This window comes from Cydia splendana, chromosome 20 (genome assembly GCF_910591565.1).
Source record: "Cydia splendana chromosome 20, ilCydSple1.2, whole genome shotgun sequence".
Classification (NCBI taxonomy): domain Eukaryota; kingdom Metazoa; phylum Arthropoda; class Insecta; order Lepidoptera; family Tortricidae; genus Cydia; species Cydia splendana.
Genome location: NC_085979.1, coordinates 15853297 through 15865806, shown reverse-complemented (window position 1 = coordinate 15865806; position 12510 = coordinate 15853297). Strand labels below are relative to the sequence as shown.

At 36.1% G+C, this 12510-nt stretch overlaps 1 protein-coding gene across 1 annotated transcript in view; it reads right to left on the bottom strand.

Moving 5' to 3' along the window:
- Positions 1–12510, bottom strand: part of LOC134800553 (orexin/Hypocretin receptor type 1-like) — a 140334-nt gene that overhangs the window by 29026 nt on the left and 98798 nt on the right. The window lies entirely within an intron of this gene.

Sequence of the window (12510 nt, the reverse complement as noted above, 5' to 3'; positions counted from 1 at the left end):
GAGAGGAGAGAGGAGAGGGGAGAGGAGATAGAGGGAGAGGGAGGAGGGAGAGGGAGAGGGAGAGGGAGAGGGAGAGGGAGAGGGAGAGGGAGAGGGAGAGGGGAGAGGGAGAGGGAGAGGGAGAGGGAGAGGGAGAGGGGAGAGGGAGAGGGAGAGGGAGAGGGAGAGGAGAGAGGGAGAGGGAGAGGGAGAGGGAGAGGGAGAGGGAGAGGGAGAGGGAGGGAGAGGGAGAGGGAGAGGGAGAAGGGAGAGGAGAGGGAGAGGGGAGAAGGGAGAGGGAGAGGGAGAGGGAGAGGGAGAGGGAGAGGGAGAGGGAGAGGGAGAGGGAGAGGGGAGAGGGGAGAGGGGAGAGGAGGGATTGGGAGAGGGGAGAGGGGAGAGGAGGGAGTGGGAGAGGGGAGAGGGGAGAGGGAGAGGGAGAGGGAGAGGGAGAGGGAGAGGGAGAGGGAGAGGGAGAGGGGAGAGGGAGAGGGGAGAGGGGGAGAGGGAGAGGGAGAGAGGGAGAGGGAGAGGGGAGAGGGAGAGGGAGTTTAAACATAAAACACACGCTGTTTTGGTCATCGGACTCGTCTCGATGAGCACTTAGGAGAGTAGTACCCAAGATAGAGCTGATGCTGAACCCTGGCTGTACCTAAAGGAACTCAGGTTTGTTGCAACATAGGCACACGCTGTTTTGGTCATCGGACTGGTCTCGATGAGCACTTAGGAGAGTAGTACCCAAGATAGAGCTGATGCTGAACCCTCGTTGTACCTAGCGGAAACTCAGGTTTGGTGCAACATAGGCACACGCTGTTTTGGACACTAGCTGATGCTCAACCCTGGTAGTACCTATTGGAACTCAGGTTTGGTGCAACATACACAAACGCTGGTATGGTCATCTCTCGTCGCGTCAAACTGCTGTCAAGAAAATTTCATATCTTGCAGCAAATGGGCCGCTGCCGATCACCACTTCTCGAGTTGACTACGGATTTGCCGTGTAATAATTTTCTTGTACTTTGAACATTAATATATCCTGCTTATTAATCGAAAAATGAAATATGTACTTATACTTATGCGCCACGGCGACAATTATTCAAACTTGGATACGCGTGTGGAAATTTTGCAATTTGTTTGTTCACATGCGTTATGTCCAGGATACTTGTGTTAGTCTAAGAATAAAATAATTATCATTCAACGTTGTAGTTTTATTTTGTAACTTTTTCCTTATCCAGACTTTCTCGTCGCTCAGCGACAATATTTTTTCGAATTCCGTAGATTCATTTCCAATGTGCTCGATAGTCGTGTGAGGCACGAAATCTGTGAATTTTTTTTGTGTAATATCTCGTCTTGTTCGCAAACCGCAAATTTTCTTGTAGTATTTGTCCAAAATCGTTGTAGTTACTCGGGAGGATTAGGTAAATATTGTCCAAACCATATGCTTTACGTGATCTCCCAGTACGAAATGTTACTTATTATTAAAGCACTAATTAAACTATACGTGTAATTATTTAATAAAAATATAATACCAGAAAAAACGGCTAAGTAAATTTGTACCCATAATAAACGATACAGTCCTTATGTATTAGATAGATAGATATTTTGACAATTCCTTAAGTATACCTACCTACTTCTAGAATAAGCACGCATTAAGTACGTTTACTTTATCATGTCACAATGATTTAGGTAAAAGCGTTTGTATGAACACGAAGGAAAGTTTGTTCTAAGAACAACATGGAATAAATTTGGTACATGCAAAGCTTCTGCTTCATAAATGCGATGAATATTAAATTTAGCACGCGGATTTGTGACAACGAAGTGTTAATATATCCTTCAAATATGTTAATTACTCTTTTGATGAGACTTCTGATTTTATATTTATTAATTAGTACATGCTTATACATATTTTTTGATATTGTGGAGCATACTCACGTAAGGATTTAATACCTAAATAAAATGCAGGTACTTAATGATATAATTAATGATCACTTGACATTTGGGAAATACATATATTTAGTAACGTATATGTTAACGAATAGGACATTTTAATAATGAGTAAGTATATAATATAGGAACCTACATGGAATCACAAAATGATTTGTTAATTTGGAGTAATTAAAGAGACACGTGACATTGTCAATATGTTGTAAGATTATTTTGATAAATATAATTATGTTCTTTTATTATATTCTTTACACTATTTACATCGTATATTTTCGTAAAACTGGTTTAATTTATGCTTTAAACATATATACAAATATTGACCTAGCCAATACCACTTAATATAGCTTATTTATGTAAAACTACCAAAGTTTGTTTAAGCAAAATAACAAATGATATTCAATTTAAAATTATTTTGCTTATACAAAATTAGTTTGGGGCGAAAACTTAAGGTTATGGCCGTGGTTCTAATAACAATACTTAGTAAGAGATAATTCAAGTTTAGGTACGTATTAAAATAACATTTCCAAGCCTAAATTATTATATGGATAAGACGTAGTGGACGAAGCAAATCCACTCAATCATCAGTTTATTAAAATACCTAAGTCGCATGTCCGATAAACACCACTTAATCCACGCTTTAGGTGGATCACCTTGTGAGTCCGTTAATTAAGTAGTTCTATTGAAAAACAATAAAGACCGCAATCCTCTTCTAATAGAGATCACAATAGCTTAAACTCCTAAACAAATGCTTAAGACAATAATTGATTGTCAGGGGAATTTGATTGTGAACGGCATGTTAACTCGGTTCTTGAAGTGTTCAATATTGATTTAGTTTTTATTCTTAAATTTGTACTTTATTGCCATAGCGAAAGTCTTAATTTACATTAACACATTTTATGAAGAAAAATGAGAAGATAACCATTTTACGTTGATTCGTTGAACTCTCGCGGCTCTCTGTGTTTTTGGTTGAAGGAATGTCACTTTTGTCACTGACAGATCGGAGCGTACCGCTGTGACTTCTACCATAAGCATTCTTACTTCTTGTCAATTAGTTGTTTTATAGTGTAGTAAATTAAGCAAGTTGTTGTATGGAGACCCATGCATTAATTTCTCAGTCGATGAAATTTAGCTTGGTTATTGTATAGCATAGTCTAATAAAACATGGTCTTCCATTCCCAGAGTGACACGGGCCTACGTCACAACAACATGGCCGCTATATATAGCGCTATCGCATATTATCATATAGCGCTGTCGCATGATGACGTAGGCCCGTGTCAGTTAGGTGACCTAGAAAAGACGGGAATGGAGTACCAGGTGCAGTATATTATTATACCATGTTGTATAGTATGAGCCGAGACTAACATTATAAATATCCAAAAAAAAAACACTCCTAAGTTAGGTAAAAACACAAACCTGATTATATATTGAACCGAGTAATTCCTCAGTCCAAAATTATTTTACAAAATAAGTTATTAGTATCAGTATGTGATACTAGAAAAAAATCTAAAAGTTTTGTCAAACATGAGAATATTTTTTTATGATATTTCCTTTTTTTGACGCTCATTTTCATCGGAAAATTGCTCTGTCATTTTTTTCCTCTTATATGATCTTAGAATATAATTTGGCGCAGCGGATAAAAAAATAAAAAATAAATGCGTATCGAAATGTATGTATTATAGAACTATTAAAAACTGAGAGTGGAAAATTTTTAGATTTTCATTTTGTAGGTATAAAACGGCAATAAAATGGCATTCCAGTGAAAAAATTAGACTGAGCAATTTTCCTGTCCAAGACACGCCAAAAAAATTTATTTTATTAATACTGGTATTTCTGCTGGGATTTTTTTTTGATATTTCATATATTGTTGCAATACGTTACATGAATATGTCTGGTGAAGAAAGTTTGAACGGAGCATTTTTCCGTAAAAAGATATTAACGATTTAAGACTTTAGGTATTTACTTTAATTCTATTATTATTATTCTTTGGAAATTTATACAATACTTTTTATTTATTGATACTTTATCATACTGTAAAGTTTTTTCTGGCGGAGGAATTACTGCGGGGTCCACTACCTTTATTTACTACACTATTATGTCCACAATGAAGACAATGAAGACAATGAAGTTGAATGGAAATCGAGGCCTTTGCCCAGCAGTAGGACCCAGGAGTATAGACTTATAATAATAATGTCCATAATGCGACAAGTTGAATTGGACAAGGTTTTACTTTGAATCGCGTGTAAACATAGAAAATCGGCCTTTGACAAATTAAATAGAACGTTGTTTTTTGAATGCAAGATTAAGAATTTTATGATGTGGTTGGCAACCTTAACACAAAATAGGTGACTACGTTCAGAAACCAATTCCTTATAGTTTAAAAATCGATAGTGATCCAAGTTTCCCCGAGATTTAAAGTCAGGACTAAACTGGGTTAGGTTTACCTTTAGACAAATTCTCCTGTCCCATTTGATCTTGCTCCAGATTGTTAAGGATGAAACCCAGTCTCTTCAATTATCGGAACCGATTCAATCCGACCACCGCTTTTAGCCCAGTCTAGAGATGGGTAGGGGTGAGTAAATACTGAGTATTTACTCGGTATTTACTCAAAGTACCCGATAAATACCCGTATTTACTCATTTAGGTGGGTAAAAACGATTGCTTATAAAATATTCAAAAAGTGAGATTTAAGAACTAAATTGTCTTTTATTGAAGAGTGCTAACGTGTATTAACAATATCTATAAATAAAATAAAAACCATAAAGGACGCTTAATTTTGGAAAAAAAGGTAATTATCAGTGAGAGGCAAATTGTGATAATGCATAGTTAATAATTATGTTTTCAAAAATCATCATCAAAATCAAAATATACTTTATTCATGTAGGCCTAGCAACAAGCTCTTATGAATCGTAATTAATCTTAATCTAATTATCAGAGCAATTTATTGATGTTAATATTATTCCATAATAAAATTGGATTATTATACATATCAAAATTAACACTAAAAAATTCACAAAAGGATCGTCAAACATTAAAAAGATTGTATAAAAAAATACTAGTCTAGAATTTCTAGAATAAAATCTAAATGTCAAAAAAAAAGCATAAGTAACAAAAGAAGTAGATAGTATTACATCGGAATATCCATTTCCTCATCAATAATCAAATATACCTAATAAATAAATAATCATTTCGAATAACAATTAATCCCACGTTGTAATATCATTCATGTAGTCTTGTGTGGCTACATGAAGGATAAGCTTTAGAAATAAGTTTACGCTTTACATAATTCTTAAATTTATTAATAGATAATTCAGTAATATGGTTTGGAAGTTTATTATAAAATCTTACACAATTACCCATTAATGATTTTTTAATTTTATGGAGCCGAGTGAAGGGCACTGCGAGCTTATGTTTATTTCTAGTATTAATATTATGAATTTCACAATTTTTCCTAAAATTTACAATATTTTTATGTACATACAGAATATTCTCATAAATGTATTGACAGTGCACTGTCATTATGTCAATTTCCTTAAATTTATCTCTAAGTGAGTCTCTATGGTTCATTTTGTATATTGCTCGAATAGCCCTCTTCTGCAGACCAAAAAGGGTATTTATCTCTGAAGCACCGCCCCACAGTAAAATACCATATGCCATAATGCTATGGAAGTAACTAAAATATACTAATCGAGCTGTTTTCACATCAGTTAACTGGCGGATTTTGCTCACTGCAAAAGCTGCAGAGCTCAGTCTATTCGAAAGAGTAGCAAAATGGGGGTGGAGTAGCAATTTTAGATAAGAAGGTATTTACTTTAAAATATTGTACTTAAATTCTATCGATGGTATAGATAACTGCATGTCGCGCAAAAGTGCGTATTTACGCGGCACTTACGACCTTTTATTAAGGGTTTTTTAAAGATAACTCAAAAATGGCTCAACTGATGATGTTCCAAATATTGTTTTTTGTACACTATTATACGGCTTATCTCTCGATATGTTTTCATAATTTTTTTCTTGAACTTTGGTTCTAAAGTTATAGAGAGATAAACATTATTTTGGCCTTTCGAAACGGTTATTTCCCAAAAATATTCAATTTATCCAAAAATGTTCTTAGAAAAATTCCAGTTATTTTTAAAGACCCATTTAATGATGTGCAACACGTTGGTGGTTTCTGAATATTTTTTGTGACAATTAGTTACATGTATGGAGTGCCCCTTTTAAAAATATATTTCTTACAGTTTTGAGTACTTAATCCAGTAGCGGCTTACAAAATACACCTATATTTTAAATTTGTATGCCCCTTTCAGCACTCTAAATAGTTTATACCCACCAATTTGGGTATAAACGAGTAAATACGGGTAAATTGAGTAAATACTGAGTATTTACTCGGTATTTACCCGTGAGTATTTACTCACTACCCATCTTTAGCCCAGTCTAACGAGACATAGGTACATTGCCTACAAAGCTGATCTTAGGTCTGAATACAGGTAAATTTATATGTGAGGCATTGCTATTAATATAATTATAGTGTCATGGTCAAAATAACAAGTCAACTTTGTGAAATAAATAAACAACCAAATACATTTAGGACACTAATATTTTCAAGACGTCTCCACAGCAATGCCTTTTATAATATAATGATTCAAAATGGCAGAAACTAGTGACAGGTAAGAGACTAGGAGTCAACTCATATATTTTATAAGACAAATATAAATAAAAGAGAGTATAAATCAATGTTCAAACTTTTTATACCTAATTAATTATCCTTACAGAAATAACAAAACAACATACAAAAAAAACTATATAACGAACACTCAAAACAAACCGGATGAATTGGTACCAAAATTAAGGCCGAGCTATACTCGTTCACAACGGACAGGGGATTATGTATTCATTGTCTTCGTTTTAAGTCGCGTGAGTGACTGTTTTATTTACTGGAAGGACATTTACGTACAATTAATTGTATTATTCGTTGCTAGTATTCAGTTGTAACGTTTTTAGGCAAAGTTAAGGGAGAACCTTTTTCAGATTCACTGGATTTTGCGTAGGTACGGTAAGGTACGGGCATTTGTAAAAATATAGCAGATGGTTAATCAAATGCCTGTTCCAGTTTATAACATTTTTCTAATCCACTTTTTAACATAATAAATGAAAATGAAATGAAATGAAATTTATTATTCATAACATACAGTTATAGGTCAATACATAATGGGATTATTTTACATTTTGTATATTTGATACATACTTAATTACATTAGTTTCTATTATTATATTGCAAGAGGTAGATTGAAAAAATCTTGATAATTATAGAAATTATTTTCCTCGAGCCATGTCTTCAGCCTAATTTTAAAGCTTTGGACGGATGCTGCATTTCTTACCTTGACCGGCAACCGATTATACACGGAGGGGCCCAGGTATACGGATTTTTCCGTTTTGGCAAGTTTGTGCGAGATTGTACTTAGTCTATCTTCGTGTTTATTGCTGCGCAAGCTATAATTTGGCTTCGTGCCCCTGCGCTTGAATTCATCGATGTGTCCATAAGTGAACACGGCCACTTGGTACAGATATAAGCATGGCAGGGGTAGTATATGAAATTCCTTAAACAGCTCGCGTGCTGAGGCGTCTCCAGACACGCCGGCCATTGCTCGAACTGCTCTCTTTTGCATCGAGAACACTCGCTGCCATTCCGAGGATCGGCCCCATAGCTCGGTGCCGTACGTTAACAGCGAGTGGACCGTTGCGAAATAACATTCGCGCACCGTCGCTCGCCCGGCCGTGCTCGCCAGCCGACGCAGCGCGAAGCATGCGCTCCCGATAGTGTAGTAAATGAAGCAGGCTGTTGTATGGAGACCCATGCATTAATTTCTCAGTCGATGAAATTTTGCTTGGTTATTGTATAGTATGAGCCGAAACTAACATATACTTAAATATCCAAAAAAAAAACACTCCTAAGTTAGGTATTTATACGTGAATATACAGAGCTGTTTATATATTGAACTGAGTAATTCCTCCGTCCAAAATTATTTTACCAAATAAGTTATTTGTATCAGTATGTAATACTAGAAAAAAATCTAAAACTTTTGTCAAACATGAGCATATTTTTTTATGATAATTCCTTTTTTTGTCGCTCATTTTCATCGGAAAATTGCTCTGTCATTTTTTTCTTCTTATATGATCTTAGAATATAATGTGGCGTAGTGGGTAAGATAATAAAAAAAATGCATACCCAAATTTATGTATTTTAGAACTATTAAAAACTGAGGTGGAAAATTTCTCAGCCTGATTTCTTTCTAAATATGTACTAAGTAGTCACGTATACACTTAAATCCAAAATATCCAAAAGAAATATCATCCCTTGTACACCCCGCTCCCTACACACTGCTCCCGATATGTTTAGTTATTAATACGCTCGTTATTTTTTGGATGTTTTTATAGTTGAATAGAAAGGCAACTGTGAACTTAATTCAATAATTCAAATGGATAGAGAAATTTGTTTAATGTCATCTATGTGAGTGTCCCACACCAGGGCGCCGTCAAGGTAGAAGCCGAGGAGACGCATGCACGTCACACGCTGTATCTGGGCATCGCCCGCACTTACCTTCAGGTTCTGTGTTGGATGCCCATTGAGTTTGAACGTGATAAAGCACGTTTTCTCTTTGTTGAGTGTTAAGCCGTTCGACTTAAACCAGTCCTGTAGCTGCCCCACGACGCTGTTAAGAGCTCCCTCCAACTCTCGTGCAGATGGCGTGCTCACCACGGCTGTGACACCGTCGGCGTACATGTATATACTTGCGCCATTTATTGCCCGTGGTAGGTCGTTTAGGAGCAAGCTAAACAACGTGTTGGATAGGCAGGATCCCTGCGGAACGCCCATTAAGTTTTGCATCTCTGCAGACGAGATTTGCCCATTTTCGCAACAGACTACTTGAGTTGGCTCGGTCATAAAAGACAGCAGCAGGCTCAGAGCCGGTCCGCGGATTCCACAGTGGTCGAGCTTCTCGGCGACGAGCGAGTGGTCAGCCGTGTAGAACGCGCGCGACAGGTCGCAGCAGATGACTGCGACGTGGCGGCCCGCCTCGCGCGCGCGCAACACGTCACGCACCACCTACCGTACTAAATCGGTGGTGGAGCGGCCCTGGCGGTAAGCGTACTGGCAGTCGGACAACACGTTCCGAGGGAACGAAAATATAACTTGACTTATTTATTTTCTATGTATAAAAGCGTGGGGACTATAGCCCAAGCCCTCTCGCGCATGAGAGGAGGCCTGTGCCCAGCAGTGGGACGTATATAGGCTGAATGATTATATATTATGTATAAAATAGATCTATGTAAATACGTATGTCCTGACTGACTGACTCATCAACGCAGAGCCTAAACTACAAAAGTACTGAATCTAATAAAGTAACATTTATAATGTGTATGAGAAACAAAAAGTTATTTAATCGAATAACATTTTTATTAAAATACCTACATTAAAGTTATTTCAGCGTTTTTGAAAATTCATCTTCTAAGGTCTCGGTTGAGGGAATTGAAACTTCGTAAATAGACATTGTACCTACAATATACAAATATTAGCAATTACACAGCAATATAAAAATCCACGCAAACGAAGTCGTGGGAAACAGCTAAGGTTGAAAGTTTGTCATTTGTTGCCAAATGAATTAACCCAATTGCAATTAAGTGCAGCAAAAATAACTAAACTAAATACGTAGAGCCCACGACTCCAATACTTAAGTTCCATGACAGAACACAGAAAGCTAATTCTACTAGATTAAAAATCTTGTGGTAACAACAATCCTTGTTGTTATCTTAAGCACCCCGAGTGTAAAAATATAACCTCGCAACACGCCGCACTATGCTCAGCAACACTTTTGGCCTCGAAAGTAACTTCCATGGGTAAATCTCTTTTTCAAAGAAACAAAGTATCCTGAATACAAAACCCAAATTCCCAAGGAAGTTGTAACGATCAAAGATATGAGGAAAGATGGCGGCCATCATTTTTTTATTTGAAAAAAAAATGCGTGATTAAGGCGCTCTTATACTCGAGTTTTACGTTTTCAAGGGGGTGAAGCAGACGCGTGGTAGAACGGGCAGGCGGGCGCCCCGCGCGGCGCACCGCACCATTCCCGCGCAGCACGTCTACGTCCTTATTCTGACGACATCGGTATTCTGAATTGTCAGTTCCGGGATTTTTTCCGGCAATTAATATTGAATAAGATTTATTAGCAAATTCGTATTCTGATGAGTACTTAATGAAATTAAAAATGGTAGGTAAGACGGGGAGTGTAAATAATTATTAATGATAAACAATATGAGTGTATACCGCGACAAACTGAGAATCTAGTCAAATGATGCCAAATTATTATGAGACAAAAACTAGTACTTACTAATAGACCTTAAAAATGTAATAGAGTTAGACCAAGAAAAGTCTGCAACGATTTTCATTGCACACGCAGTGCAAGTGTTATTTTAAACGTCAAACTTCTATGAAATTATGAATAACACTTGCACTGCCTATGCTATCAAAATCGTTGCAGATTGGGTCTAACTCTAACAGTCAATTTCGGGCAAGTAGGTAGGTAGTGAAAATAAGGAAGAATACTAGCAAAGCTAAGATAATTTGTGGGACTATTGAGTTATGCATAGCTCCAATAAGTAGATAAAATTAGCTATCTTCACAAATAATAATTATAACTCTAACTGTTATTACTTACTATTTTTCTAATTTTGAATTGACGAGTAAAAGTCAAGCATTTAAAGATTGTAATGGCAAAAAACACTTCTACTTCAACATTCGAGTTAGTTAATAGCTCAAGAAAATAAAGAAAATCTGCGGAAATAATTCGTATAATTTTGAAAATTGGCACAGTTATACCTTGTAGTGTCCAGATAAACATATTTAAAATCCTCGAGCTTAGCGGGTGTGCTGAGGGTGTAGGGGGGAAGGGGGGAAGGGGATGAAGGTACCTTTTTCATATTTTTGCTCATATCTCGAATATCTGTACGAATAGCATACAAAACAATAAAAAAAGTTTTAACATAAAATCCACCCCCCCCCCCCAAACACTTTATTGTACAAAAATCAAAACAAAACAGGAAAAATAACATTCATCATTAGTACAAAGGCGAACTTATCCATTAAGCAAAAAAAAATCCTACAAATTTGGTTATTTTTATTTTTACGTTACGATCAATACTTTAGGGTCGTTAAAGTTAACAAAGATATAAAAAAGTCGATTTAAGAAAACGTCGTTTTTTCGTAATTGTAATTGTTCGTAATTGTATAAGCAAGAATATATAAATCAGTTACGCTGACAAAGTCGTAAAATAAAAACTAGAAAATATATTTAATAGGGTAATAGCCACCCTATTAAATATTTTAAAAGGGCCTTATATGAAAAGGGCATGAAATTTTTTTTCGCTTCAACCCTATAGTGTGACATTGACATGTCGTTGGATAGGTGTTTTTTGATAAAGTAAATATTTTAGCAAATAATCGCCTCGAAAGAAACAAAATGTACGTGAGGATTTTTTTTCGTGTCAACCCTACCATTGTACTTGTAATAAAATTACCATCATTTTGACGTATAATTCAAGCGTCAGACAGATGAGTGCAATTATCGATATAAAATCACCTCTTTAAACACGGCAACCACATAATAGTGACCGGAAAAAGATAGGCAACCTAGTTGATTTATGTTGTACAAGTTGTATACTTTCTATTGAAACTTATTTCGTTCGTCAGACAAATCGGTGAAATTTTTTTTCCAAACATATTAAAAATAGCCTTGACCATATTTCTTTAGGCAACCCTATTTATTTATGTTCTGGAACATATTTTCTTTCATATTTTCATAGTTTCATCCGTCAGACAGATTGGGGAAGGTCGACCATATACGTGGGATCTCCTACTATTTGAATCCTGTATATCTATATTTAAAAATTAGTCAATTAATTGATTAATTTAATAGCCTTTTAAAATATGTTTACACAATTTATCCATCGTGACTGAATTCCGGATTGGTTAGATGGGTGTGTGCCTTTGCTGCTCAACTTGTTATAAAATGACAATATGACGGATGAATGTCTGAAATGTCACCGTATTTAAGAATTATTTTGCTTTTCTTCGTAAGTATGTTGAAAAACATTGTGTGTATAACATATTTGCATATTTATACTGTGATTATCCATTTTATGACCCGTCCGCTAAACTAGCATAGGTCCGACGCCGACAGTGGTCACGGGCGTACTGGCGTGAGGAATTGGCGCAAGGTATTGCCGCGTAGGGTGTAATTTAGTAGGCAAAATGTTGAATTCATAAAATGATGAATGAAAAAATTAACGTATCGATAAAAGGACAAGCAATAATGAAGATTTACTTAAAAGCTATCGACTGAAGTAAGTTTCATATACATTTTCGTCGTAGTACTTCTAACATAAGAAAATAAAGACAGTGTTAGGCATGTTTTCAACTTAAGATTCTATCGAGAAAATAATGAGCCGTCGTGTTTCTGACAAGCAATAACGTAGTTCAAGGACTGAAGTTATACATACCAGAAAATAATGCATGAAATCCTTGTAAATGTCTGTAAA